Genomic DNA, 25,297 nt, shown 5'->3' with positions numbered 1-25,297 from the left:
GACACTTAAAGAACTAAAGGTGTTAGAGCTAAGTATTAATGAAGAAAAAAGTAAAGGAATGTTTTTTTTTTTTTTTTTTTTAATAAAAAGTGTTCAATTTAATAAACAGCAAATACAAATTTTGGGAATAACGTTTGGTAGTGAACAACAGAGAGTGACACAATGGAAGGATATGGTACTAAAAATAAGTACATGTATATTCTGGAGAACTTTTAAACTTTCATATAAGAAAAAAAGTATGTTTAATGATTTCTGTAATATTAGGTAAGATAGCACATTTGGCAAGTGTGTTTAGGATGCCACTAGAATTTGAAAAAGAATTATTAAATATGTTATTCACATTCATATGGGGATCTAGACTGAACCCTATTAAAAGAGGAATTCTGTATGTTAACAAAAAAGAAAGGAGTTTGGGTTTAGTAAACCTAGCTGCTGTATATGTAGCTTTGCTAAATTTATATAAAATACTAATAGGAATACAAAAAAAAAAGAAATTTGTTAATAAACTAAGAAGAAACTTCACAGTGTGGAGGGTGTAAAGTTCACTCCTTAAAGAATGTTATGTACCTAGTTCACAAATAAAAATTGAACTGTAAAATATGTACTACAAAATAATAAAATAGAAAATAGTATGTAGTCCACAGCTGAGTTAAAAATGAAATGTCCTTTATTGAAACACACAAACAAGCAATCCTAGTTGAGTATAATGAAAAGCATTAAAGACATTTATTTTTTATATATAATAGGGTTATTCGGGGTAAGGGAATGGTTCCAGAGGGTGGCTCTGTTAAGAGCAATAAAAGCAATAAACTCATTCATTTAACCAAATCCCCCTTCCCCCTTAACACCATGGTATAAACCAAGACTGTGCTACCTTAGAACTGAAACTGAAAAGTTACAGACACATTAAAATATATAATATAAGAACAACTTATTAATGCTAACTTACTAATCCAAACTTTATTAATTAAGAAACCAACTCATTAATGAAATGGCTAATTAATTAACAAAAAGATTTGCCACTAGACATCTATCAGAATAAATATTGGTAACTTATAAACTGAAACACTGTTAACAAAGACCATTTTTATACCAAATAAATACTTCATCAGGTTTGTGTGTAAAAACATATCATAATATTAATGAACATGGGTATAAATCGACAAGTGAACACCTACATAGTCTGAAAACTATAGCTATCATTGCTAAGGTGGAAGTACAGTGAAAAACTTTAAAAATAAATCATTGCAGCCCTGTGAATCTGTTCAAGTGTGACATCTAACTAAGAAAGCACTTAGTCTGAATGAGTAAAAGTATCAGAAAACAGCACCAATGCCAGTTGTTTTCATTGTAAAATATTTACAATGTTTGATATTTGTTTGTGACAACATTAGCATGTATAATATTAGTGTATAATGTCAGCATTAATTAGTCCCATATCAGACTTTTAATAGTTTTTTAAATAGTGGGACAGTTTTCTGAGTTCTAGTGTGCTTTTTATGGAGCAGTAATTATTAATCCCTAGTTTTCTAAAAGAGTTAAGTTTCAGCTGCCATAGTAGTTCATGTTTTTACCAGCCACACTATTAACTTACCTTACTGTGCGGAATCACTCCAAAAAAGAACTTACTGTCACTGATTAATGTGCTTTCAAAGGGATTAACTGTTCTTCCTCACTGCAGGTCTCACCCAGCACAGGTATTGGTTGATTTAAAATCCTATGTCAGAAAATTATTTTGAGATGTGCCACATTTCCTAGTAAATAGAGGAGTTTTGCATGGAAATAAAGAAGAGAGAGGATTAAGGTTAATTATATATGCTGCTTCATTAAATTTGTACAAAGTATTAAAGTGAATAACTGAAAAAGATGAGAGATTAGTAGTAAAACTGTATAAATATAAGTATGATAATTTTTTGGGTATGGGAAAAAATTTGTAAAAGAGAAAAAGAGTGTGTAAATGAGGAAATGAATATTTCCAAGAAAAAACATTTTTGTGAAAAATAAAAAAATGGTGATATAGAAAAAGAAACTACAGTATAGGAATGTAATGATAAAATATTACTATGTAAAATCATGAGAAAATATAACAGATGAAAAAATTACAGCTATAAAAATAAGAAATGGAAGGTGTAATCAGAAAATAGTATGTGAAGACTTTTTGTGGAGACAGGTAATAGATAAATTGCCAGTAGAATGAAATATACCATATAAGAAAAAAATAATTGAATATGTTTATATTGTCAAGAGGAAGAACCTATGGAGCATGTGTTTTTGAATTGTAAAACTGTAAAAATGTTATGTGGAAACTATGTGAAGTATTTTTTTTTTTCAGAGATATAAATGAAGTGAATAAAATAAACATAAAAAGTAAAAAATATGTTAAAAGAATATATAAAGAAGTTATTTGATGTTATATGAATTACATGAGATGAAAGAATAAATGAAATTCTGTTTAATGGTAAAAGGATTTTAGCAACAGTGCTAAGTAAAATCAGATGGTGGTTATGGAAAAAGGAGCGGGGGTCTAATAGGGATGAAAATTTAACATGATTGTTTAAACAAATTTGTATATCTATAATATTTGTACAGTTATAAATATTTATAGATATATGCATATTTTTGTAAATAAGAGTTATTTTGTATATAAATAAAGGACACCTACTCTTTTTGGTAAGTGCCATGGGATCTTTCATAGCTACCTGAGCTACCAGCAGCTCAAACAGATGTGACCTCAGTTCATCTCATCCAAAGGATGAGGCACTCAAGAGTACAATACTTGCCCCCACTTATGATGCACTATGATGCAGTGTCGTGCTAGCAATCCATCTACCTCGTGTGAGAATAGAACCCACAAGCTTCTGAATCAAAGTGAGGATGCTACCTGCTGCATCACTTACACAGTATGTTAAATAGCATTCTATTTTTCCAGTGCTTATATAAGTTAAATCTACATTATGGTATTATTTAAAGGTACTTTACTTCACTTAAGTTTTATTTATTTATTTAGCATTTGTTTACCAGGATAGTCCGACTGGGTGAAAACCTGTTTTCAGTAGAGGCCTGGGAAGAAACGCTCCAAAGATAATTAACAATATTTGAAAATACAACATTTAGAAATAGATACATTTTGAAGTATAAAAAATTTAGGAACACAAACATACAAACATTTTACAAATACTAGTTTGAACACATTATAATGGTAAAAATTATACCCATCATAAAAGTACATTTAGTACAATGAAAAGGGAAATTGTAAAGCAAGATGGCTTTTAGTCAAAGTCAGATAAGAAATACTAAGAAAATAAAAATGAACTGGAATGGAAATTATGAAAAAGGAACATCTGAAGGGAGAGAGAGGCAACAGCCTAAGATATGTAAGAAAAGGAGACGATAGTGAGAACAGTAAAAAGTGGAGTGGAGAGTAGGGTAGAAAAAGGGGGTGGGGAGAAAGTACAGAAGAGAGCTAGGGAAGGGGCGAAAAGGACAGGGGGCAAAGATGAGTAGTTAAATGTGAAACAGTAGAAAGAAGTTGGAAAGGATGAAATATAACAGATGAGGAGGGGGATAGGATGAGAGTAAAAGAAGTAAGACAAATTACATACGGAGGAAGTGGTATGAAATGAGGGTAAACTGAGAATCTGAAAGATTGGGGAAAGGGTTTAACCAGGATAGGTAAAATTAAGAGGGATATGAAAGAAAGTTAAAAAAAAAAGTAAATTACATATGGTGGATGTGGTATGGAAGGGGAGTAAGTAAAGAAGCTAATATATTGGGGGAAGGTTTTAACCAGGACAAATACATGAGCACTTAAAACTTATTCTGTGTCATAAGAGTTGAAGCTGAAGAAGTAAAATTGATAATGATTACTGCAAATTTTGATTATGAAAGTGACAGTTACATATATGAAATACACACTGTCATAAGAGATATAAACACACCTGTAGAAGACAGTTTCTGCTTTCATCAGAACATTGCTGCAGTAGTTGGATGGTGTTTAGGAGATCTTATCTAATACTAAAGATAAGAACAGAATGATCCTTAGGCATAACTGTGCTTGCATATAAAACACTGACTCAAATAATCATGGATAAGAATGCAACCTTTTGGTAATTAGCTAATGAAACAGCTATAGAACATCCAACAGTTTCTTGGGAAAGAAATATTAGGGCTATGCAGTTAAGGTACAAAACTAGGTTATGGGAGCTCTCACTGTGGTTTGTATTTTATAGGCTCCTGAATGGTGAAGATCAACAGACTGCATGAGTCCTACGAACCTATGTTTGTAAAACAGCGTAATCAGAAAGCAACGTCAATACTGTCATTTAGGAACAAATTACATTTTAGCAAGATATAACAAAACATAACAAGGGCTTGGATAATATATCTGTAAAAATGTTCACAGTGTGCATTGACCATCAGTCACCTAGATCTTAAGCTACAGCAATACAGGAATGTTTAAGGGAAAAAAAATGCCATTAACCTGGGATACAGTAGCCTCATCATTTGCAAATTTGATAGTGGTCAGTGTGAGAGCCACAAAGAAGAAGTGAGAATGTGTCCAGGTTACGTCGTATATGAAATTAATTCCAGAATTCAGGTCTCATGAAGATTACTATTCTGTGTCTACTCCCTCTTTATATTTTAATTAATTCCAGGTCTACTTAATATAGACTGGGGCATTGATTGTAACAGTTAACTGTACCTGGTTATGTTTGTCCTAGTGATGTCCACTTGACAGGATGCAGTCAGTATATTATTTGTAACCTTGTCCATGAAGATTTGTTTATAAACCTAACAAGAGTTACAACATTTTTTCAATTTGTATAGTAGTCCTTGTTGTAGCCCAGGATGGGGAATCATTTGTAATAGTCTGACTTTAAACTTTTTGTACAGTTAGTTGAGATAGCATAGTCCCAGGGGTCAATTTTCTGCTATTGACACAAACAAAATTAATAACTCACATGTAAATTTTACAATAAAAGTACTACAGTAGAACCAACAGCTTCACATGAGTTGTATGTTACAATGTATTCCACACTGGACTGTGTAAAGACTACATTACAGACTATTTATTTCTGTTTTGTTTTCTCCCTAAAGCCCAAGGCCTTACTCATTCTGAAGCTGATGGTACAGTTCTCGATAGTTTTTACAACATAATATAATGTGGCCATTTGACATACTCTGTACAATAAAGCACAGATCAAAGTTAAATGCTTTGATCTAAAGTTAGTTTACTCAATACAAGGATAGAAAAATGACAACTGAAAGCAAAATGGTGTTGGCTGAGGTAGCTTAGACCCCATGACCCAATTTCTGTTATTTCCACAAACAAAATTTGTAACTCAAGTATAACTTTTATAGCAAAAGTATTTGCAGTGAAGCAGTACATGCATAATATAATGACAACTAAAAACAAAATGATGAACAGCTGCGTAGCTCGTACATAACAGATGTCCTTTATATATATAGATCTAGAGTTGTTCACAGCTGAATTCAACTGTAAAAAAACAATAACCTTGGTTATAAAAGTGTCACAAGCATAACTCTCATCTTCTTATAGCAAGAATTCTGGACGAACCCAAAAGTGGTGGTGGTGGGGGGGGGCACAAAATCAATGAGGGGATTTAGATACTATCGTGCATGTTCTGAAGGATATGAAGTTTGAAACTCAAATGTTTGTCATTATTTAGTGACTTCAATCCTCAATGCTTTTCCTAAAAAACACAAATTTTCTGAACGACAGAGTAAAAATATGTAGCAAGAAAGATGGGTATTCTACAAAAAGTATGGACCGTTGAGCGATAATGGTCACAAGTTTTTAGGAAAGTGGAGTTGAAACCACACGAGCTTACAGATCCAACATCTTACAATTTCCTTAACTATTTTCTTCTTAAATAGTTATATTTTAGAAAGTGAAGTTAGTGGTGTAATCCTGTCCATTATCGCTAGAGGCAAGTGTGTTTTGGAGATGGATGAATGTGATATTTGAAGAGCATGTCCTGTTTTTACTTTATCTTTATTTTACTGTTAGTTGACCAGGTTTATCCCACTAGGCATATGTCTATTTTCAGAAGAAATCTAAGGTAATACTTCTATAGATGGAAGAAGTCTGGCCAGGGGATTGGATAAATCCCCTTACTCTTTTTTAATAAGTGCCATGGGACTTTAGCATCCAAATGAACTATCATCAATTCATACAAATGTAACTACATTTTTCTTATCTCAGATGACACCACAGGACTGCAGCAGCCCCCTTATGCTGCAGTACAGTATCAGTACTAGAATGTGAATCAAAACACCCGGTGTGGGAACAGAACTCACAACCTTCTGGTCCAGCTGTATTTGCAGATATTTTTATCATACTTACTGTTTCAGTCTTCACTTCTGCAAAGTCTATCTCAATGTACCACTGCTTTGGTTTTAGATTGCCTATCCACTGTAATTTTGCCCTTATCTGTAATTTCTAAGATGAACATCTGTGGTCTGCGCAAAGTCTGAAGAAGGTCCAGTATGAGTCAGTTCACTCTTTGGTTTGATAAATAAATAGAACAGCACTTACAGGTCAAAACTGGTGTAAATGTATTTATTTATTCTGTGCTGATCAGACTGGTCCTACTAGGCTACTGGCCTATTTTTAAAGGAGACCCAAGGTAGTATTTTTACTACTAGGACACATATTGCCACAACATCAGGGGACTTCCTTTTCCTACATCCATCTAAGATTTTACCAACTCAGCAGATGGGACCTTGATTTAATGTCTCATCTGAAGGATGATGCACTCAGGCATACAATATGCCTCACCCCACCACACCCCCAATGCTGCACTGAAAAAATAATCAAAGATCAGATGTGGGAATAGAAACCACAGCCTTATGTTCTTTTAGCACCAAAGATGAGTGTGCTACCTGTTACACCACTGATTTGATCCTTGCGATATAATAGTGAGGAATTCCTTTCATTTGTTTTTACTGTTGAGTGAGGACTGTAGTAATTCAGACCCATTGTGTTAAACAGCAAGTGTTGAAGTGCTGGAAGAGAGACATTATAAAACTATGGAACCACAATGGGTTAATCATTTGAGTGGTGGTGATGTTTATGAATCTTGGTATAAAGCATCTTAGTAGACTGGCTTATAACCAATTGGTACTGGTGTAAGGGAATTTTTTTTTCCAAAAAAATAAAAAGTCCATATGCAGAAACAAATCAGTTGTAAACTATAGTAAATATTTATTACTTTAGTTAAAAATACTAATGGATCCTATAATGCTTTTTGGAAAACATGCAGTAGTGGCAGAAATCAATTTTTTTGTTATGTATTTAGCCTAGATAGATTGCATTTCATCAATCTATTAGTGAAATGAGGGACATAAACATTAATGAACGTTCCAAATGAGGAAGACCAGACCACGGAGGAAGAGTAACGAAAACAACGGTGGTTGTTACGTGTTTATCTTCTGTTTCACGAAATGATGAATTTGTGCATTAAAGTCTTCAGTTTTAATGGGTAAACAGAGGAATGGTCTTCACAGATGAGGCAAAGAAACAACGGAGATATACGATGCTGATTCTACAAAATACACAATCAGACACACACAAAAAAAGTGTGTGTGGTCACCACACGTGTTAGACGTGAAACTTCTGTAAGTGCAAAATAAAGCAAATGATGTGATAACTGAAGGAACAGTCAGATTATGGTAGCTAGAATGATTTATTTAAAAGTAATTAATATTAGTTTGTCTTAATATTGCTTGTAGTTAAGATATATTTGATATGAAGTAAACATGTGTGAGTCATATAGAAAGGTTGTGTGTGTTTATGATAGCTCCCAAATGAATCGGGGACAAATCCAGAAATAATCAGGGACACTTTTTAAAATACCGTTAGCCATGGATGCTGACACAATAAGTGAATGTGAATTAATACTTCTGCTGGGGTCTACATTAAATCAGTGAAAGCTAACTTCAACAAACAGTATTTCATTGGAAATGCCGTTCATCGACTTCATCTCTTGTGGAGGGCTGTGCCACCCACACCCCCAGCTAATTACATATACCAACTCCAAGATCGCACTACAGTGAGGAAAGGGCAAATTTTCCAATCTTCACTGTACCGTGATCTCACTATGAGCAGTTCAATGAAGGGCATGCCCAATGTAAGTGCACTGAAAATGACGTTCATTGAACTGAATTTTCAATGACGTAATAGGGACCCCATTTGCTGAAGTAAACGCAGACTATAAGTGTAAGCATTATTAAGTGAAGTTCACCACATTTTCTCAAAAAGTTACCAGTTTTAGGGACAGGGCTAAAATCTGAGTCAAAATCATAGACCTCCCTGAAAGTCAGGCAGTCTGTGTGTGTTTATATGGATGTGTGTGTGTGATTTAAAATGGAGCAAAGATTAATTGGTGGGCTTAAAAAAATAGATCTTTGTAAAATCCACTGCCATAAAATATGACATTACATACAGGATGTGGTGGAACTGGACCAGTTAAGCAATAAGCAGACAAACGTAAAAGAATAATGCTCTCCTGTATAAGCTGGTCTCAATCTAAGCTTAAATAGTGATGCCACCATCAAGAGCAGTATCAGGGGTGCTGTTGGAGTGCAAAATAGACGACAAAGTGTAAGCTACAATGTTATTTTATACACAGAAGGCAAGCAGTGTCCCTTATCAGGAAAATAACATGATTATGCAGCTGTTTAATATTTATTGTAGATTGTGTATCTTCCCTTTCTCTCTCTTCAGACCAGTATGGTAGTGTTTTGTCAATTAAAAACATGAACAAGAGACCATGTTTTTTTCTTTCCCTCTGTGGCTGTGCATTTCAAAATCTCCCATTGTTTTTAAGTTGGATGACTGGACTGCTGTTTGAATCCTGGTTTAGGTCTTTCATCGTTCACCTTTATTCCTATTTTAACATGCAACAGTCTTTTAAATGTTGTCTATTAGGCAGCAAAGCTCAACGCAGTAAACTGATGATTGCCTTCACAGCCTTTAGCTTTTTGTCGCAAGAAGGTCGAGACATAATCCTATGGTAATGATAGACAAGAACCTCAAAGCTTGGGCACCTTTTTAAACAATTCACTTACAAAGTTTACTGAGAACACATGTTTTAATAATAGGTACTTTCTGGAAAATAATTTTGAATCTATGATACATATTTTTATTCAGTGACTGTAGCAGTAGTGATTTGCCAAGAACACAACTTTTATTTTGGACAGAACACCCAGAGTGATAAAACTAGGAACGCTGTGCAAACTAGGGTCAGCTGGGTACTAGGACTGTATTATTTCATGGCACCCTCTTCTGTGATATTAACCCTGTTGCTTTATTTTAAGAATTAATTTTTTACTGTTCCACCCCGTTTCTTACAGATATTTTCCATATCCTAGAGGGTAGTTGGATATCAGCATATTTTATGTAATTTTCGGGACTTGGGGGTGTGCTTAGTTTCACATTTCAGCTTCAATTTTGCATTTAGCACACTTTTTGTATTGATTCATGCTAGCTCAGAGTATGGACCAATGAGTTTATATGGTGAGTACAGTTGTGTAGACTTCCAGGATAAACCAGTCCACATGGTGAACGTTTACGTAGCACATGTTCTTACTTTGAATACAGTAACTAAGCAACATATTTCAGACCACTCCTTGTTTTCCTTGTCATATGCTTTTTAAAATCTCCAACAAAAAACACATTCACAAAATGCACCACACTGGGGGGAGTGGGTACCCACTGTCTGCATTACATTATAAATAATGTGCTGGCACTAACTTTCAAATTGTAAGGGACACTAAAACCAATGACATAAATATTATCTAGCTATCTATCTATCTGTTGTATATTATTTAAAATACCATTTAAAATGAACTGCATAACTATCAGTTCCACACCTGTACAATTTACCTTGCACCACATACAGTTAACTTGAAAAATAATAATGCATATATTTGTCAAGCTCTACAACAAAATCGATCCTTAGTTAATTCCTAGCCTTGTAGTAGCCATTTTTGCACTTGTCATTAGCTTCTACATGTTTATTTAATGTGTTATATTTATTTAACATTACCTTTATCAAATTTTTGTTACAGTTGTACCTTTATAATTCCAATTATCACATAGGCTCATAGGATCATAGAACATTACTAGGCTATTGACTCTGGGACCTTTACAAGCCTAGTCAAGAGTTTATCCACAAAAAAGAAACCTCAAATTTTCCTAAATTATTTATACTCTAAAACAGTACAAAACAGCAATTTTTATATTACTTACTGTTTTTGAAGTGAAACTTCTTTAGGCATGGTAGTGAGAGTTCGGAGTGAAATGGAAGTGAGACTCCACCAGACAGTGACGCTGTTCGGTACCCAACAGTATGATAAATCTCATTAGGAAAAGTACAGTTGTGTAAAAGGTAGATGTCCTTGCCTTCACTGCTGCAGTATTCTTAACATTCTGGAATTCTCTACCTGGAAGCCCATCATCTGGTGAGTATACCAAAAATACTGCAGCAATGAAGGCAAGGATTACACAACTGTACTATGTCCTTACATTCACTGCTGGAGCATTTTTAACATTCGTGAGAGTGCCAAGGCTGAAGAAGAAACTTGGGAGGGGGGAAAGAGAAGAAGAAGAGTCTCCTAAAAAGCCATGGAGAATGGCACTAGCAAAACCAGTCCTAGCTCTAGAGATACCATCCAGCTTCTAGTGTTTGGTAAAGGTATGCACAGAAGACCAGGTAGCTGCTTCAAGAATAGAGTCAGCATCTAAGCCCTTGCAAAAAGCACCAGAAGAAGCCACTGCAATAGTAGAATGAGCCTTGATGAAGAAGGAAGGCTCTTGCCATGAAAGGTGTAGCAACGGGAAATAGCCTTAGATATCCAAGAAGAAATAGTTTGCTTGGATACAGCTAGACCTAAAGATCTAGGATGAAAAGAAACAAACAACTGATCAGATTTTTGAATAGACTTAGTCTGATCCAAATAAATTCTGAGTTGCCTATGCATGTCCAAAGTATGCAGCACCCTCTCACTGTCAGATTGTGGAGGGAGGAAAAAAGTAGGCAGATTAATAGACTGATTAAGGGAAAGCTCATTAACCACCTTAGGCATAAAGAAGGATTACTGTGTAAGGTCACACTTTCCTCATGAAAAATCAAAAAAGAACAAGCCATAAGGGCCTGCAATGCAGACACACTTCTGGCAGATGTAAGAGCTAACAACAGGAAAGTCTTCCAAAAACAATATTGCAAGAAAGATGAAGCAGCAGGCTCAAAAGGAGCCTGAGGCAACTTTTCCAAACCAAAATTAACATCCCATAAAGGAGGAACAGGCTTCCTGGGAGGCCTAATATAAAAGACACCTTTAAAGTACTGTTTAACCTCAAATCTAGAAGCTCAAGGAGGAGATACAGGCAGACAAACAAAGATGGCTGATAAGTGGGCCTTAACAGGAGAATAGGCCAACACAGCATTCAGCAACTCACACAGATAAGACAAAACTAAAGGAACATCTACGGTAAGTGGGTCCAAGGTATGGGAAAGACACCAAATAGAAAACCTGTTCCATTTGGATAAGTACGATTTCCTAGTAGTAGGTTTTGTAGCCTCCTGCAGGACTTGCAGCACATCCTCAGAAAAAGGGTGTCTGTGAGGAATCAAAATCCTACCACCCACAGTGTCAGTTCAAGCATGGACAGGTTGAGAGGGACAAGAGACCCTTGTCTTGTGTGATTAGATCCACCCTGTGAGGTAACTTGTGATGACTGCCCCTGGCTAGATGCAGAAGTACAGGAAACCAACAAGATTTTGGGAGATCCTGTTGAATCTTGATCAGGACGTTTGGAATGAGAGGAAGGGGAGGGAATGCATAAAGAAATGAGAGGGCATCCACCTTCCATACCAGAGGACCTGGGACTCTGGCACAAAACATTGTAAGCTGTCTGTTCAGAGGGCAAGCAAAAATATCCACTTGAGGAGTACCACACTTGTGAATAATGTCCAAAAACACATCCCTGTGAATCACCCATTTGTGGGACTGAGTTAAGGACCTGTTCGGAGTGTCTGTCATAATGTTCTGACCAGAAGGGATATAAACCACCTTGAAGAGTCAGTTGATACTTAGATGCAAAATCCCATACCAGAAGTGCCAAACGGCAAAGAAGGTAAGATCTTGTTCCTCCATTTGTTGATATACCACATTACTGTGGTATTGTCTGTGATGACCTTGAGAGGCCCTGGAGAGGAAAGAGGATGAAAGGCCTGAAGGATCAGCAGAAGAGCTCCCATCTCTTTGTTACTGATCTGCTCCTTCCACTGGTGAGACATACTCCCTGTATCTTTAGGGAGCTAAACGTTACCCTCTAACCCATGTCTGAAGCATCTGTGAACTATTCCTGAGAGGGACGAGGGGGCTGAAAAGGGATACCTAGGTTCAGAGATAACTGCTGAATCCAGCACCACTGAAATTCCTGTTTGAGATAAGGAAGAAGAACTACAAATCTAGAGGATGTGCATGTTGAAGCCACAATGACTTCAGAAACCACTGAAAGTTTCCCATGTGAAGTTTGGCAAGAGGGTTCATTGAAATGGTGGATGCCATGAAACCTAGAGCTCTCAGAAATTCCCTGGCATTAATGGAAGCCAGAGGAAGATGAGTGTGAAAGAAAGAAATGAGAGTTAAGGCCTTTGGAGGGGGCAGGGATGCAATCATAGGCAACGTCTGAATCCTGCAACTCAGAAAAACATGATCCTGAGAAGGAGTCACAGAAGACTTTTTGAAATTTTTTGTAAACCCTGGAGTCTGAAGAAGGGAAATGGCAAAATGAAGATTTTGCAAAAGACTCTCTGGAGAGGACGGCTGAATGAGCAGGTCATCTAAGTAAAACAATATTTGGATCACTTGAAGCCTGCAAAAAGCAATCACAGGAGCAAGGCATTTGGTGAACACCCCTAGGGCAGTAGAAAGGCCAAAGGGCAAAGCAGAGCTTTGAAAATGCCAGGAAGAAACAGAGACTTGTAAAAAATTACTGAACAGAGGATGGATTGGAATATGGAGATAAGCATCCTTGAAATCGAAAGACACCATTTAGGCCTGAGAAAGCAAGAGAGGAAACAGAATCTGAAAGGACAACATCAGAAAGGAAAGCACTTTCAGAAAAGTGTTTAGATGAGACAGCTATAGAATAGGTCTCCAAGTGCCCTCTTTTCTTAGCACTAGAAGGAGTCTGCAGTAGAACCTTTTCCCCCTTTGGGACACAGGCAGCTCTTGAATAGTACCCTGAGTCAAGAGATTTTGAAGAACCTCTGGAAAAAGTGAAGTTGTTCCTGAGGAGGTTGAGGAATGTCCATAAAAGGAGGACGGGATTTCCACATCATGTAGTATCCCTAATGAATGATTGACAGAACCCAACAATGAATCCTGAGTGATCTGAAGCCAAGCAGAAAGAGAAAACGAAAGATGAAAAGAAAAGGAAATATGGCTGGGAAGAGATGAATATTCATAGAGCACCTGGTTTGTCTGGAAAGGAAGGCTTTGGAAACCCTGAAAACTGAGTGGTCTTAGCAGGGGAAGCACGTTTGTCACTCTTCTTGCTTTTAATAGAAGGGCAGTAATGCCTACAAACAAAGGCAGGCTTAGCAGGATAGTTTCTCTGAAATTTAGGCACAGGAGAAACAAATACAGTACATGCTTAAGCTCCCCTAAAGCCTTACCCTTATTCTGAAGGGATTTAAACAAACTAGCAGCAGCTTCCTAAAACAAAAGTTTAGAATCCAGAACATCCATCAACTTCACTTTAATATCATCAGGTAGAGGCTGGAGCCTATCAGAAGAATATCTCCTCATCACTGAACCAAAAACAGCAGCCCTAGAAGAGGCATCTGCCACATCATAATTACATTTAATAGAATGATGAATGACTTGAGAGGAAGTCGCTAACAAGGAAAGAACAGAAGTTTTACCATCAGACTCAGTAAAATCAAAAATAAGTTGACAGGCCTGAGAAAGAAGAGCCAACACATACCTAGATATTATGGGTCTGATAATTAATAGTCCTAAAACATAGGGTAGTGGCACCTAATGGCAGCAGCTGCCTCAGATCTCATCAAGAAAATGCTTCTTTTGTCTTTTTTTTAACAGAAACTTCAAGAAAAGCAGTTAAAGAGGAAGGAAATATGGTTAGATTAAGTTACAGTGCTGAGAATCTTTTAAAAATTGGATCTGCATTGTCATTATGCAGTGGGTTTGATCAGCTTCTTACAGTAAGCTCAAACATACTACAAGAGCTACTACAGCTAAGGATTCTGCTGGAGCATGGAGATGAATGCAGACTTCGAGCAAATCACATGTTCATGGCAACTGATAGTCACAGAAAAAGGAAAAGATGTACCAGACTGAGGAAAAGAGGCACCAGAGCAGGAATATCAGTCAGATTGAAGGTAAACCCTCACAGGCCTGCACTGCCCTCCATACTACTAGCCAATGTACGCTCACTTGAAAATAAGATGGATCACTTAAGACTGGAACTCTCATCACAAAACAAGGTGAGAAACATCAATTTATCTGTGTTTACTGAAACATGGTTAAACCAAAATATCAGTGATAGCAAAGTAAATGTATAGGGCATGACTTTATTCAGAGCAGACAGAATTCAGTCACTATGCGGCACGTCCAGAGGAGGGGGAGTGTGTATATATGTTAATAACAACTGGTGCAGCAACTGTGTAGTGACCACCACCTTCTGCTCAGAAAACATTACATTCTTATAGATTCATAGGTTCATACTAGGCTATCTGCTCTAGGGCATTTATAAGCCTAGCCAGAGTGTGTTTGGCTTTCGCCACCCATTCTAAATAAATTTTGCTATGCCCTTTTTTGAGGTTAGTATACTGTGCCTCTGTCTAACAGTGACACAGAAGTGATACCCGGGGTAAACCTACGATCTCCCATCCACTCATCAAGATTCCTCTTGAAGAGAGTCAATGAGGGACTCTGCATAACCTGGACTGGGATTTTATTCCAGAGTGAAGGGAGCCTCTGGGTTATGAATCTGTCCCTCCAGCATGTCCTATTTATTTCAGTGCTGAGGTTCAAGTCTCTCGAGCGCATAACTCGATGGGATTTAGATTTTCTGAGGTGCAGCATGTCCAATAATTCTGGGTTGGACATGGCTTTATACGTCAGGCACAGATCGCCTCTGAGCAGGCGGTATGCCACTGAGTAGAGCTGGAGTTTCTTTAACCGGGCAGCATATGGCATCTGTTTGAGCCCTTTGATCCTCTTGGTGAGGTACTTTTGGGGTCTTTCCAGTTGCTGCAGGTGTCTGGTAAGGTACATCCCAAAAGGGTCATTGTACTCAATTATGGGCCTGATGAGGGATGAGTAAAGAGGCACAATGACCTCCCCTGATTTAGATGTGAATCCCTTCATGATTAGGTGGGCTATATAAAATGTTTTTCTAACCACTTTGGCCACGTGGTTGTCAAATGAGAGATTGCTATCAACTTGGGTCCCCAGGTCCCTAATTACTTCTTCTGTACTTGATGGATTACCACCTATGTGGTAATTTGTGGACACTTTGTTTTTGCCAAAGGGGATGACTATACACTTTTGGCGTTTAGCTTGAGGCCATGGCTCTGGCACCAGTTGTCTGTTTCTATGAGACCCTTTTGGAGGATGCTTGTGTCGGCTGGAGAGTCGATTATGGCACCCAGTTTGCAGTCATCGGTCAGCCACAGTCCTTCCATGTTGGCCTGTACCTCCGAGAAATATATACTGAACAAGAGAGGTCCCAGGACTGAGCCTTGTGGGACGCCACTTGTAACTGGTTTGGAATCTGACATGGCTCCAGCAATTCTTACCATGTGGGTTCTGTCCTTGAGCCAGTTTGCAACCTATCTAGTGACATGGGGTTTATATTTAAGCTGGTGAGCTTATCTATAATGCCTGAGTGGGGTATTGTATCGAAGGCTTTTGCGAGGTCCAGGTAGGCTGTGTGGACCACCTTCCCTCGTCAATGGCCTTGGTGACTGTTTCAAAGAAATCGACCAGGTTTAAGAGGCAGGATCTGCCCTTAACAAAGCCAAACTGGGTAGGATCCAGTGTCTGTAGGTCCCAATATCTTTATTTATGAGGTCCATGATGATCCTTTCCATAGCTTTGCAGACCAAGCTAGTCAGGCTTATGGGGCGATAGTTTCCAGGATCCGTTGAGGCACCACCTTTGTGGAGAGGGACCACTGTTGCTGTATGCCACTCTTTGGGTACATATCCTGTAGTAAGGCTGAGATTGAACAGTAGTTTTATGTTTTGGTTTAGCTCTTCTTGGAGTTCATGTAGGATGCAGCCCGGGACACCGTCTGGTCCCATTGATGCTGTGTTTTTTGCTTTGGAGAGGGCGGCTCTTACCTGAGCATCTGAGATGTCAGGGGGGCAGCACTCTGCTGGGATAGATATTGGAGTACATGTTTAAATGTACTGTGTCGTAGATTAGAGAAATGAATTAATTTTGTCTACTATTTCTAGTAAAACGGCATAGCATATGGTGCTAAAATACACATGTGGACTACTCTCTTAAGCGCCCCAGCAGACAAACAATGTTGGCGCCTATACCTGCTTGAATTAAATGTTGATGTTTAAAACAAAATTACTGTGGGTATTAAACCTATATTTAGCATGTATAAGTCTAGTTATCAATCCAACTGTTAAAACTAGCGACTAGCAGATGACCTCTCATTGTATAAGCTAGATTCTAATATATTAAGGTTTCCTAGTCGGAGTGAATATACTATTTCAGCACTAAATATCTGTTTGTTCCTCTTCTTTTCTACAGGCAGTCCCCCTCTAAATATATTACCGCGTGGCTCCCTGACTCTTAACGGTGACGCGGAAGGACCTTTATCTTGGTCCAAAGGCACAACCTGGTTCCTGTTTCCAATACTCCTATAAACTATCCCCAAGGAAATTAGGGTAAAAAACATACCCTGTTACAGTTTATTTTTTCTGTAAAGTGTCTCGCTGTAGGCGACATAACAGTACCTCCCATCTAATCTGGTAGCCAAGAAAAAATACTGCCGCTCAACAGCAGTCTCTGTACTTACATCCAACAGGCCTTAAGACCTGGCAAACTCCTGACGGGTGTATCGCTCCGCTTAAGCTCGCTCGGGCTCACTCCGCGCCCCACCCTGCCCCCTAATCCCACCCGCCCCTGCTGTCTCTACATTTATCAGGCTAACAAACCCATCCACCTAACTCAGAACCAATTGCAGCCCTCCTACAATGGAACACAGCTCCTCCCCAAATCCCGGCCATCTACCAATACCTTAACAGGCTTTCCTAACTCCACCCACTTAAATTAGCCTCCCTTTATATAACCATGTGTAAAATAATGAACCCTATTGTCCCACTCTTAGCTCTACTCTTATTTATTCCTTACTTCTTATCGAGGTATGAAAATCAAACTCTATTGGGTATTCACTTCCCCAATGGTCATACCTACAACTACAGAAATCATCCCTCTTACGAGATTTCTTCCACCAACTACCCAACCTCAGCAACATACTCTAAAAATGTGCACCTAACTCAACGATACCCCAAAGCAACCATTACTAAATCTGGTCTAAAGATACTATGCAAATTACTTAGACTTATAGCTCATCTGAAAAAATGCATTGCAAAAGATGGGGATATACATCCCAACCCAGGACCAGCCATTAACCTAGACACTGTTACCCTTAAATCAGCTTCTAGATCTTCCAACTCTCTCCTTATTTTCCATCTTAACCTAAGAAGTATTAATAACAAGGTTCACAATCTACACGCTCTACTAGCCATGCATCTCCCAGACATTATGTGTCTATCAGAAACGTGGCTTAAACCAGCCACAAAGGATGAAGAGATTCTTCCACCTGGGTATAATATACTGAGGGTTGATCGGATAAAAAAAAAGGGTGGTGGAATAGCGGTAATGTTTAAAAACACGCTGAATATCATCTTGAATCCTTGCAACCTCCCAAGGTCTCCAATATGGAACTAATTGCACTAAAAATTTGCCTAAACAACCATAAAACTATAAATCTCATTGTAGTTTATATCCCCCCGGGAAAAATGTAGAAACCCTGGAACTAACCTTATGTTGGTTAGCCATGAATTACCCCCAAGAAACCATCATACTGGGCGATTTCAACATTGACTGGTCCCAGTTCTCTGACCAGACAAATCCCCTACCTATCAACCTACATGGCTACTCCCAAAATATTACATCTCCCACTAGAATTGGAAATACTAGGCAAAAAGAAAGCACTATCGACTGGATTCTTACCAATAAAGATTCACAAAATTATACCACAGGAACCCTCCCCAATGATCTTAGTGACCACCTTATCACTTTCATTAAGAAACATAAATTGATGTCCACAAGACCTCCTATCTATAGACTAGTTAGAAATAAGAAGAAATTCCTCCCAGTGCAATTCCTAGACAAACTCAAATCGTGCAACTGGTCCATATTAAAAACACTTCCCCTAGACGAGAGTGTGGATTACTTCAATGACACATTCCTAAAGACACTAGACACTCATGCACCAAATCGTCTTATCAGATCAAAGATTCGCGTAGCACCCTGGCTAACCAAAGAAACTAAATTGAAAATAAAGCTCAGAGACAAGGCATGGGATAAGTGGCGAACCACGAAAGCTCCCCTAGATCGCATTATATTTCAACAATTTAGAAATTCTACAAAATCCAATATCACTCAGGATAAAAAGAACTATTACTGCCACCTCCAGGACAAACATCAGAATAACCCAAAAAAGTTCTGGGCAGGTTTTAACAACCTCCTTCATTCTGGGAAGCTTACCACCCCTACCCCCGTGAAACTTACTGGTAAAGATCCCGTAGAAATAGCAAATGCGTTCAACTCTTTTTACAACGATCCAGTCCCTAGCCAGTCAGTTACCTTCTTCTTCCTCCTCCATAATCAATGATATTAGTAAATCTCCACCTGCCTTTAATCTCCAACCAATATCCACCTCCTATATTAGAAGCCTATTGAAGAAACTCAAACCATCTAGCCTATCGGCTGATCGTCTTCCGGCCGAATACTTACAAATAGCATCTGACGTTATAGCCTACCTTATCTCAATCTTGATAAACAGAACCATTACAGAGGCTACAATTCCCTCTCTTTGGAAAATATCATATGTCACCCCACTTCATAAGGGTGGTTCCTCCACGGAAATTTCAAACTTTAGACCCATAGCAATACTGTCCCCAATAGCAAAAATAATGGAAAGGTGTGTTCACAAGCAACTCCTATACTATCTCACCCAAAACAATCTTTTGTCTAAAACCCAACATGGCTTTCGCCCCCATCACAGTACAACTACGCCTCCTCTCCTTTGTTGACTCAGTCAACTGTAACGTAATAACAAACTTATTACTTCTGCTTCTTTCTTGACCTGTCAAAAGCCTTTGACATGGTCAACCATCAACTATTGCTTCACACCTCGAAACACTTCACCTTGACAACTCAGCCCTAAGCTGGTTTAACGCCTACCTCTCAGGTAGACAACAAGCAGTCCAGTGGCAAAGCAAGCTATCTCACCTATTACCCAACACCATAGGTGTACCACAAGGCTCCATACTTGGTCCCCTTCTTTTCTCGGTATTTATAAATGATCTCTCTTTAATCATCCCCAAAGCCACCTGCATTCAATATGCAGATGACTCCACACTAATCTGCTCTGACATCTCTCTCCATAATCTCCAAGTAGCCACCCAAAACTGCTTGCTGCGGTTGAAAATGGTTCACAGAACGGAAACTTATCCTGAATCCAACAAAACCAACCTACTATTAATTTTCCCTCCTCAACCACTTCCTTAGGGCAACACCCTCTCATTAATAATATGACCTTCTATGTTCAGTCCACTAATGGCACCATCATAGAGCCTGTTACCAACACCAAACTACTAGGCGTCATTATAGATCACAAACTCAAATTTGACTTGCATATCAGTCAAACAATAAAGACAGTAAACAAGAAACTTGGTTCTATGTACAGAATTAAAAACTTTTTAACTCCCAACACCAAACTAACCATAGCACGGACACACCTCCTCTCCTCTCTAACATATGCCTCTCCAGTACTCTCCTTCCTAAATAAAACTGAGCTTAACAAACTCTCTATCGCTACAACCATATTGCCAAATTTGTTACAGGTGAACCGTACTCAACATTGTATTAACCTAAAGAAACTTGACTGGTTAGAACTCGCCAATCTTCTGAAACTTAACCAACTTACAGAAGCATTCAAAATAATTAAAGAACCAGAAAACCCCTCACTGAACCAACTCTTTACCCCCTACATCAATCTTAGCTGCCTCCGATCTTCACATAGTGTCCTGATACAAACTATCAAATCTAACAATTTAGGTGGAGACGCTCTATGCCAACTCCATTGGAAAACTATGGAATTCCCTTCCTAATAACCTAAAACTAACTACCTCTCTCAACCAGTTCAAAAGTAATCTTAAAAAATTCCTAAAAGCTCATTGGCTATGTCCTTGCACTAAACCGGACTAGTCCAAATAAGTCCACTATCACCCCTTTTCGTTTCCTACTGCCCTCTCCCTCAGCTCTATTTTCCACTAAGATCCCTACATTTACATGTTTAAAACATCTCCAGTTCCTCCGACTGCCTTCCCCTCATAATCTCTATGTGAGTTTTATGGGACTATAATTTCATCCTTCTCCTCTGAGCCTATCATCTTTTTCCACTATACCGTCTGGAACAGCCCAACTCCACTTTCCTTTACATCACTCGACTATTTTACCTATGCCCTGCTTAAAATGTCACCTCTCACTATCATGTTATCAAGCAATTTATGTATTTTAGAAAGATTGTATCCATATATGCATAACAAAGTCTTATTTTTTTAATATGGAGCTTTTCTCCTGGGGTCTCTAACCTGCAATGTGTATGCTTATTTCTGTGTCTCTAACCAATAGCATTATTACGAATTTATCTGTATGTAAGTCAAAGTCCTGTTTTTTAATGCGGAGCTTTTCTCCCCGGGTCTCCACTGAAAATGGATATGTATCCAGTTGGACTAACCCGGTAAACAAATGTAAAATAAAAATAAATAAAATAAATATTTGCCCTTTTGGTGGAGGGGGGGGAGTTTGCGCTGAACCTGTCAGCTAGGATGTTGGCAATGTCTGTGAGTTCAATGTATTTTTTGTCATTTTGGACTAATTCTGAGCATATCTGGGAATTCCCACCCAGGTTCCTAACATAACTGAAGAAAGCCTTGTGATTATCCTTAGTGTCCTGTGCAATTTTTCTCTCGAAGCTGGCCTTAGACGATTTTATGAGTGACCGTAGTGTTTTGCTAATACTGATCAGAGATGCCTTCCCTTTTTGGGATTTTGCTCTATCATGTAGTAGCTTCCTCCTTCTATTGTATAGTTTGTTTATGGCTGGGTTCCACCAGACAGGACGTCTGCCTTTGGAGGATTGGGTCTTGGTTTTATTTGGGATTGCATGATCCATGCATTCCTGAAGGTGTTCATAGAATGCATTTATAAAGGATTCTGTGGTCTGGGCCAGTATTTTCCACAGGCTCGGGGCTTTGAAGGATTCCACCTTGGTTTTGAGGAGTGTGAAATTTGCTTTAGAGAAGTTTTTCACTGTGGTTTTCTGGGCAGGGGGTTGGAGTCGGGATGTGAATATCCAGTGAGATTAGTTTATGGTCTGATCTTACCAGTGAGGGATATACTTCTGGTCTGGAGCATAGAGTCCCCATGTTGGTGATGATCAGGTCCAGTATGTTTTCCCCTCTTGTGGGAGTGGTAACAAGTTGTTCCATAGCATTTGAGTTTATAAATTCTAGGAACCTTTGGGCTAGGGTGTTGGAGCTAGAGTAATGCTCCCAGTCTATGTTTGGGTAGTTGAAGTCACCCAATATAATGGTGTTTGGAGAGACCTTCATATTTTCCAGTCTTCTCAGGAAGGCCGAGTGGGGTTCCTGGGTTTGGGAGGGTGGTCTGTAGCAGGCTATAAACTGGAAGGCAGTTTTACCCACTGTTAGTTGCACATGGATAGTCTCTGATGCTTCGTGCTGTGCCACCAACCTGGAGGTGTGGGTATCTTTGACGAATATTGATACTCCCCCTCCTTTTGTGGTTCGGTTCAAGTTTTGGGGCCAAAAAGCATGGTATGAGGTATAACCTGGTAGTGCTGGGGTGCTCTCGGGAGCCTTGAACCAGGTTTCTGTTACTGCACAGATATTGATGTTCTCCATACTAAGGAGAGTTTCGAGTGCGTGCATCTTGACGTTTAGACTTCTGGCATTGAGTAGCATTACTCTTAGTTTCTTATCCCTTGTGATACCTATGGAGGTGGGTTTGTCTTTTGAGCCATGCCTAAAAAAGGCACTATGGGGGAAGCAAGAGCCTTTGCCAATATCCGAAAGCCCATGGGTGACAGGTGCAAGCCATCCCTAGCGAAGCATCGTGGCTTGTCAAGCATGCCATCCCAGGCTGACAGGCATTGGATCCCCTTTGAATGACACCAATACTTAAGCCAATTGTTGAAATTGATCATCTTGTCTTCATATTGTGGCATCATTCTTGGTGAGGGTAAGATGCTACTCAAGGTCAGGGTCATACCGGCCTGGGCTACATGCTCAGAGAGCTCCTCTACGTCTCTTTTCATGTAGTCCAGGAAGGTACATCTCAGGTCATTCACACCAGCATGGACAATGACCGAGTCATATTTGTACTTGCCTTGGAGTGACCTGAGTGCTTGTGTTATGTGACGGATCCTAGCACCCGACAGGCAGCTCACCGTTACCTTCTCCTTGTTCAGCCTAGTGAGCGGGACGTCAGTGTGCCTGACGATAGAGTCACCTATTACAAGTGTATCAGGCAGTGATAGGCAGTGATTCTGTCACTAAAATGCAGGCCCTTCTACCTGCCAAGAGAGTTAATTGGAGTACGCATCACAGCAGTCTACATGCCACCTGATGCAAGTATCAGTGACACTCTGTCTACCTTATATCAATCTATAAGTGACCTGAAAAACAGAAATCCAGAGCATGCAGTAGTAATTGCAGGAGATTTCAATCAGGCTAACCTAAAGACTGTATTACCCCACTATCACCAGCATGTAAACTTTGACAAAAGGGTGGTAAATGTACTGGATAAGGTCTACACTAACATCAAAGGTGCATATAAAGCAAAACCTTATCCACATCTAGGGAGCTCTGACCACCGAGCCATCATGCTGGTTCCAGCTTATAAATCCATATTGAAAACCAGTATACCAGCTAGAAAACAAATAAGGATCTGGCCTGAGGGAGTAATCTCAGCTCTACAAGACTGCTTTGACTGTACAGACTGGTCAGGGTTTAGAGAGGCTGCTGTGACAAACAACCATGTTGACTTGGAGACATACACTGAGTCAGTCACATCTTACATTTCTCAGTGTATGGGGATGTAACAAACACCAAACTCATCACCATAGGGGCAAATCAAAAACCTTGGCTAACTAGTGAGGTGTATGAGCTCTTGAAAGTAAGAAATGCAGCTTTGAAATCCCAAGATTGGAAGCTTTAAATGTGGCCAGAGCCAAACTGAACAAAGGTATCAAAGAGGCGAAAAGATCCTATGGCAGAAAAATCCAAAGCCACTTCAGGGACCAGAAGGATACCAGGCAACTATGGAAAGGAATTTAAACCATCACCAACTATAAACCTACATCAGCTTCATGTGATGATAGCATCGAGTTTCTGAACCAACTGAACAAATTCTTCACTAGGTTTGATGCTAACAACAAAGCAACGGCATGCAGAACCCCTGAAGACAAGGATGCAGCGGTGTTGAGCTTCGATACAATCGAGGTCACGAGAACCCTAAAACGTGTCAACCTGAGGAAAGCAGCTGGCCCTGACAACGTCATGGGCAGGGTACTAAGGGAATGTGCGACAGAACTGGCTCCAGTACTCACTGACATCTTCAACACTTCACTCCATCTAGCTGGTGTTCCAAAATGCTTCAAGAAGATGACTATCACTCCTCTACCCAAGAAACCACACCCAACAACTCTGAATGACTACTGACCAGTTGCTTTGACCTCGATGGTAATGAAGTGCCTGGAGAGACTGGTCAAAGATCATATAGCCTCAATCTTACCTGTGCCACTGGATACACTGCAATTTGCATACAGGACAAACCACAGCACAGGGGATGCCATCTCACTAGCTCTCCATGAAACAATGATCCACTTAGAAGACATAAACTGCCATGCAAGACTGCTATTCATCAATTTCAGTTCTGCTTTCAACACTGTCATTCCTCAGAATCTGATATTGAAGCTATTTCAACTGGGCATAGACTCTCATTTATGCAATTGGATTCCGAGCTTCCTTACTGAAAGGCCTCAAAAGGGTCGTGTGAGAGACAACAGCTCCGGAAGTATCATCCTGAACACAGGAGTACCACAGGGTTGTGTCTTAAGCCTTCTCCTTTTCACTCTGCTGACACATGAATGCATGGCCACAAATGAGATGAAAAGGATCATCAAATTTGTGGATGACACCACTGTTATAGGCCTGGTCAAAGACAGAGTGGAGGAGGCCTACAGGAATGAGATTGATCAACTATTGGTCGAGTGTGACAGCAACAGTCTAGCACTGAATGTAAGCAAGACAAAGGAGCTGACTGTTGATTTCAGAAGATCTCAAGTACCACACAAACCTCTAGTGATGAAAGGGATGACAGTGGAAAGGGTCAAGAGTACAAAGTTCTTGGGTCTTCATTTCATGGAGAACTTATCCTGGTCAGTCCATGTAATCAGCACAGTCAAAAAAGCCCAGCAATGCTTGCACTTTCTAATGAAACTTAGGAAGGCAAAATTACCAAGCTTCATACTTCAGACTTTTTATAGGGGCACCATTGAAAGTGTCCTGACCAACAGAATTGCAGTCTGGTATGGGAGCTGTAATAATCAGGATTGGAAGGCTCTCAAGAGAGTTGTAAGGTCAGCAGAAAGAATCACTGGCACCTCTCTTACTCCTCTGGAAGATCTACACAAATGCTGCTGCACAGACAGGGCCAAAAAGATTTCCAGCGATCCAACATGTCCTGCCAATGGTCTGCACACTCACCTATCCTGTGGCAGGAGATATAGAAGCCTGCATTGTAAGACCACCAGACTAAAAAACAGTTTCTTTCTGCTTCCCGTTAGACTGTTGAACTCTTTGGAAAAATGAACTATGATGTCTGTTACATAACTAGC

This window comes from Protopterus annectens, chromosome 7.part1 (assembly GCF_019279795.1).
Source record: "Protopterus annectens isolate FY-2018-M chromosome 7.part1, PAN1.0, whole genome shotgun sequence".
NCBI lineage: Eukaryota > Metazoa > Chordata > Ceratodontiformes > Protopteridae > Protopterus > Protopterus annectens.
The sequence above is the reverse complement of the archived record's forward strand: the minus strand, read 5'-3'. Positions refer to the sequence as shown.